Genomic DNA, 6,664 nt, shown 5'->3' with positions numbered 1-6,664 from the left:
TGCACATATTGAATTTGTTTCTGCTGTTGATCTTCTTGGTTTTCTTTATTTTGCCCCCATGTGGTTGATGGTTGGCTTGTGTTCACTGCTGCAACTTAGAGGTTATCAATCCTTTTAGCCATTTGCTCAAATTATTATTGGATTTGCTACTGTATTATCTTGTGTTGAGTTAGGATTGTGTCCACTCCTTCCAACTCTAGCACTCCTTTCCTTTGTGATGGTTGGCGTTGTCTCTGACGGCCAAGGAAATATTGATTGTTTGCCACCATATCAATGAGGTTTTGAGCCTCCTCTGTTGTCTTCATCAATTGTAAGGAGCCTCCTGCTGAATGATCTAGTGCCTCCTGAGCCTTTAGAGTCAAACCTTCATAGAAATTTTGAAGAATGTCCCATTCATTAAACATTTCATGGGGACATTTTCTAATCAGGGCCTTGTACCTCTCCCATGCCTCATAGAGAGATTCTGCATCCATCTGTGTAAAGGTTTGCACCTCAGTCTTGAGCCTGATGATCCTTTGAGGGGGTAAAACTTGGCCAAAACTTTATTCACTAGATCCTCCCAACTAGTGATGCTTCCTTGTGGAAAGGTTTCAAGCCATTGAGCAGCCTTGTCCCTTAATGAAAATGGAAACAGCAGTAATTTGTATGCTTCTGTATGCACACCATTGGACTTCACTGTATCACAAATCCTCAGAAAGGTAGATAAGTGTTGGTTTGGATCCTCCAAAGGGCTTCCTCCATATGAACAATTGTTCTCTACCAATGTGATGAGTTGGGGCTTCAATTCAAAGTTATTTGCATTGACATTTGGAGTAAGGATGCTACTCCCACAATGCCTTGGATTAGCAAATGTATATGAAGCCAATACTCTCCTTTGTGGTTGACCATTGTTGTTGGCCATTCCTACTGGTGGATTTGTTGGATTTGTTGAGTGTTCCTCTATTTCATGAAATTCTTCTTCAAAAAGTTCTTCTTCTCCAACAATTCCTTTTTCTCTTACCTCTCTTCTTATCCTTCGAAAAGTTCTTTCATCAGCCTCACAAAAAGTAGGGGTCTTCCTCCTTGCCTCTGTCATACAACCACAACAACAAGAAACACAAAAGCACTCTGTAGCTTGAGTGCAGTGAGAGTTTGTAGAGACAAAGTCTCAAATAGTTAGTGTGCTTGTTAGAAACAAAGAAAGTAAACAAAAATAAAGAAAATAAATGCTTAATCTAGACCACCACCTTACTTAATCATTGTCAATCTAATCAATCCCCGGCAACGGTGCCAAAAACTTGATGGGTTGGAAAAGAAATTCCAACACCTAAAACTCACCGGCAAGTGTACCGGGTCGCATCAAGTAGTAATTACTCACATGAGTGAGGTCGATCCCACAGGGATTGAAGGAGTGAGCAATTTTAGTTAGGTGGTTGATTTAGTTAAGCAAACAGTTGATGATTTGAGTGATTTGTACCCAACATAAGCTAAATTGCATGAAAATAAAAGGAAGAGGGAGAATTGACAGTAAATTAAAGAACAGAAAAAGTAAAATAGCTGAATCTTAAAGTGCAAGTAATGTAAATGACTGAAACTTAAATTGCAAGAAATGTAAATAGCTAAAGCTTAGAGTGCAAGAAATGTAAATTGGTTGAATAATAAAGGGATATAGGGTGCTGGGATTTAGAATTTAACAACAAGAAGTAAAGAAGATGAAGTAAGTGCAGTAGATCTAAACCAAAATGGAAAATTGCTTGAAGAACAAAACAGAAAGTAAATTCAACTCAATTGTAAGAGCTAGGAAAGAAATTCAAGAGCTCAAAGGCACAATGAGACTAGAAAACAAGTCTAGATCTCAATTCCTTCCTTGATCCAACAGAGAACAATTTTCCAAAGGAAAAGAAAATGTAAAACAGTAAACGGAACTCAGATCCACTCCTTGGAACAATTGAGAAGAGAGGTAAAAGATGATTCTCAAACTTAGAATCAATGAAGCTCTTCAATCTCAATTCAAATTCTAAGAGAAGATAGCAAATGTAGCAGATGCAATGAAAATGAAATCAAAAAGCTAAATCCAAGTCACAATTCCTTAGAATTATGCAAAAGAGAACAAAGATGAATTGTAGATCAACGATTGAAACAGAATTCCTTCAATCTCTATCCACAATTCAAAAACAGAAAGCAAGAAATGCAAAAGTGAGAACTATGAGGAGAGAACTCAGCTCTCAATCCCAATTCCCAATTCAAAGCTCAAAATCAAAATGAAAGTTCAAAAATAAACCAAAAGTAAAAGTGTAAGAAGGTCCAGTTCTCTCTAAGTCAAACTAAGCCCTATTTATACACTTTCTATTTTTTATCTTCAGAATTTGGAGTGGGCTTTTCAATTGGTGAAGAATAGGATCCAAGGTGGCAATTGAATTGAATTTGGACCCTTGTGCACCTCCTAGGGGAGCGTTCAGTTAACTAAGTTAACTGAGTGCTCAAAGCTTGTTTCCTTGGCCCATTTGATGCGTGCCTTGCTCCAGGGTAATGTTCAGTTACTTTAAAGTAACTGAGCGCTACATGTGCTTGTCCTAGACATGTTTTTGGTGCGGCCTCCCTAGCATTGGCGCTCAGTGAAGAAGTTTTAACTGAGCGCTCCTTTGTTGCATGGGACTCCCCCTTCGAATCCTTGCTCCTCCCATTTAATGTCAATTTTATTTCACAAGTAGCGCTCATTTAAAAACTACTAACGTAGCGCCTTGTGCTTTGGTGTAGCGCTTTTCTTTTTAGCTTGAGGCTCCTGGTTTGAATCCTTGTAAGGCCACTTTGGTGCCAATTTTCTTTGGCCAAGTGGAATGTAAGGAGTGCTTGTACAAGGAAGCTCCAGGTTCGAACCTCTTTGAACCCAATTTGGCTTGTTTCCTTGCAAGTAGTAGCGCTTCCCTTATTCCTTGGGTGCTTGGTTCGAACCCCAGCAAAGCCATTTGTGACTAATTTCTTCATGAAGCAATGCAAGTAGTGCTCCCTTGTTATGCCTAGGTGCTTGGTTCGATTCCTGGGCTATGGCCTTGCTTCCTTGGTCATGCTTCCACTGGCGCTCAGTTAAGTGAGTGAACTAAGCGCCCATGCCTCCTTTGGTGCGCCACGCTTTTGTACCTTGGGTAACGCTTTCCAAAGCGTGGCCTAAGGTCCAAAACGTGCTTTATCTTCAAAAGCGTGCCAAAAATTCCTTTTCAACCATTTCTTCACCTACAAGTAATCAAAACAACAAATCAAAACATCACCAAATTCACAAGGTTAATAAATTATTCAAAAACCAACTAATTTAATCATAAACCTCATGATTTAGTGTCAAATAAAGGATGGTTGATTGATTTAACAAAACCATGCAAATCCACTCCAATTTACTTACTTCTAATGCAAGAAAGTGCATAAAACCTAATGAAACAAGTGAAAAATGCTTGAAAAGCTAGCATAAGATGACTTGTCATCAAGAATCATTTTTTATTTTTCCTTTTTATAGTTCTGAGAATTGGAGATTGGATCTGAATCTTCTTTTCTGTTTTCATTTTCTTTTCTTCTGCAACTTCTTCTTCGCTTTTTGTTCAAGAGAGTAATTGAGATTTAAGCTTCTTTCTGTTTTGTTATTTGAACGCAATTGTTGATTTCTCTTTAAGATTTTAAATCTGATTAAGTTCTCATTCTGTGTTGACTCCTTTGCAAATTTTTTATTTCTGTTTTGCTACTGCGATCCAGATCTGAATCTCTTCATCTCATAGCTCTCTGATTTACTGCAATTTACATTTTCTAGTTCAATTTGAATCCCAATACCCAAATCCCTTTATTCTTGATGCAATTTAAGATTCCTGTCAATTTAGATTCAGTAATTTAAATTTCTTGCACTTTAAGTTTCAGTTATTTACCTTTCTTGCACTTTAAGTTTCAGCTCTTTTATTTTCTTGCACTTTAAGTTTCTGTAATTTACTTCTTCTGCACTTTAATATTTTGTCAATTTTCTTCTCCCTTTTATTTTCTTGCAATTTTACTTCTATTAATCAAGTTTCACTCAAATTATCAACTATTCGCTTAACTGAATTCATCACCTAACTAAATTTGCTCAATCCATCAATCCCTGTGGGATCGACCTCACTCTTGTGAGTTATTACTACTTGATGCGACCCTGTACACTTGCCGGTGAGTTTGTGTGGAATCATTTTTCCCTCATCACCTCTTTAAGTGCTTGCTTCTGAAGCCCCCTCTATTGATTGTCACCTTGAAGTAGTAAGGTTGTTCTTTTGCTTTTGATTATTCTTCTTTTTTTCTTTCATTATTCTTTTGCTTCTTTAATTGACCACGACTCTAAATGTTTTGTCTCAAGATGACTTTTTAAAGTAAGCTTTCAATTAGCACTCCTAAACCAGTTGGTTTTAGGGTATTAGGTGTTGAGACACCCCTAAGAATTTACTTGCTCAGGTCTTTTTTCTTGACACATATTCACCACAAGCATCTACTAGGATCTTGGCTCTTTGAGCCATTTGTTTCTTTATTTTCTTCCTAGTAGTTAATGATTAGAGCCTTGGGTCTTGCTTACTACTTCTTGGTTCTATTTATATTCAAGGGTCATCCTTAGCATCTTCTTTTTATGTCCTCTCTGTCTACTTGTTCATTATAGATTACTCACTTCCCAAACTTCAATTCATGATTTTATACTTGTTTCTCATCTCTTATTTTGAATTAAACTCACTTGGATCTTAGTTCCTTACTTTTGTTTTGCAAACAACTCATCATTGACTCCTTGTGGAAACAAACTAATTTCATTGATATTGTAAAGCTTAACAATCAATATTTTCTTTCTCAAAATAAAACTAAACTTAAGGACTCATAGAAGGACTCTTAAAACACAAACAACTAACATAAGAAACTACTAAGCAACAAATTTAGAAAATAGCTTACCAAATGGGACTCAACAACCTTTGCTTGTCATGATGCTTCTCCCTTGATCAGTGCATTGGTCTCTTCCCCTTATCCTTTTTCTTGGAGGACTCATCACCATTCTTCTTTGTAGTGGCTCCTTCTTGTGCTTGAGTATTCTTTGGCTTCCAAAAGCCTAACCTCCTCATGAAAGTCCTTTCATCCTCCTTATGCTTGCCTAAAATCTCCTCCTGCCTGGCACTTAGCTTTTCCATTCCTTGCATAAATGTTGGATAGTTTGGGTTCAGGGTGGCTACCACATTGCACAAGTGATTCAGCTTCGCTTGTGTGTTTATATCATATTGCCTTCTTTAAGTGGTTCTAGCCTCATAAAGGGACCTAAACTCAGCAAGGTTCCTCTGTTGAACCATTTGTTGCTCCAGAATTTTGTTGAGGCTGCCTTGCATTTCTCCCCAATGGAATTGCCCTTGTTGCTCCCTAATTTGATCCATATTTCCTTGAAGTTGCTGGATGCTCTCTTGCATTTGTTCCCAGTGCGTTTGTTGTTCCATAAGTTGGTTGATATCTTCTTGCATATGGTGGATGTTCCCCTGCATCTCTTTCCAATTAAAACCCTATGGAAATTGTGCTTGGACTTGTGGAATTGGTGCTTGGACCTATGGCTCTTCTTGTTGTGGTGGCTCTTGTGGTGCTTCCACATGAGCTCTATGCTCTCTTGCCCTCTGTAGTGGATTGATAGCTGATAAACTCCAATTTTGTGGTTTATCTTGTGCTTATTTTAAGGGATTTTATCTCTTTTCCCACATTTATTCAATGAAATAGTATGGTTTTGTGTTCTCTTCCTAATATTGCTTCATGATGGAAAATATGCTTCTTTTGCCTTAAAATTGTCATATTTTGATCCTCTTTTATTACCATTCGATGCCGTGATATGTTTGTTAAGTAGTTTTAGAGTTTATAGGGCAAGAATGGCCTAGAAGAGAGAAAGAAAGCATGTACGGGAGGAAGGAACATGAAGAATTGGATTTTGGGAAAATCGGCTGCGACACGCACGCACACGCCAAGCGCATGCGTGGATGCAAGGAGCTGGACATGGCGCGTGAAGAATGACGCATCCGCGTAGATTGGCAAAATTCAGGCGACGCGCACACGTGCATGACGCGTACGCGTGACGAGCTGCACGTGACCTCATTAAAGAAATCGTGCCTAGCAATTTTTTAGGTTCAAGAAGCCCAAATTCAAGTTGGTTCTGCATGGAAAAAGACCTAAGAACTCTAGGGGAAAGGGGGATCATCCATTACACACTTAGACACAATTTTGGCTAGTTTTTGTTCTTTGTTCTTCTAGAGAGAGAAACACTTACTCTCCTCTAGATCTAGTTTGATTTTGATCTCCCATTGCTGAATTTCTGAATTGGGTTTTGTTGATTTCGAGTTTTGATTACTTAATTTGAATGCCATAGTATAATTTTGTTTAAATCTTGTGTTAGATTTATGTTTTCTTGTCAATTGCCATTTTCTACCCATTTTGTGAACCTTGTGGATCTTGAATTGTTAATGTTACATTGATGATTTCCATGATTAATTGTGTTATTTGAGTGATTTTCCATTGATAATTGTTAGTGGGTACTTTTTAATTTCAATTTAATTGCATTTTGAATATGTCTTTTAGTAATGCTTACCATGTGTTTGATGAAATGCATCCTTTGATTATGGAGTATTTTTCTTTACTCTTGGCCTAGGCTAAGGAAATTGGGTAAACTTGAGTCATT

At 37.7% G+C, this 6,664-nt stretch overlaps 1 non-coding gene across 1 annotated transcript; it reads left to right on the top strand.

The window, feature by feature from the left end:
* The first annotated feature begins 402 nt into the window (after positions 1-402).
* LOC112752755 (small nucleolar RNA R71) lies at positions 403-506 on the top strand. The gene has a single exon (XR_003177173.1). It is a non-coding gene; the product is annotated as a small nucleolar RNA R71 (small nucleolar RNA).
* The last annotated feature ends 6,158 nt before the right edge of the window (positions 507-6,664 follow it).

This window comes from Arachis hypogaea, chromosome 15 (genome assembly GCF_003086295.3).
Source record: "Arachis hypogaea cultivar Tifrunner chromosome 15, arahy.Tifrunner.gnm2.J5K5, whole genome shotgun sequence".
In the NCBI taxonomy this organism is placed as follows: Eukaryota; Viridiplantae; Streptophyta; class Magnoliopsida; order Fabales; family Fabaceae; genus Arachis; species Arachis hypogaea.
Note: the sequence above shows the minus strand (reverse complement) of the source record. Positions and strands in the feature narration are given on the sequence as shown.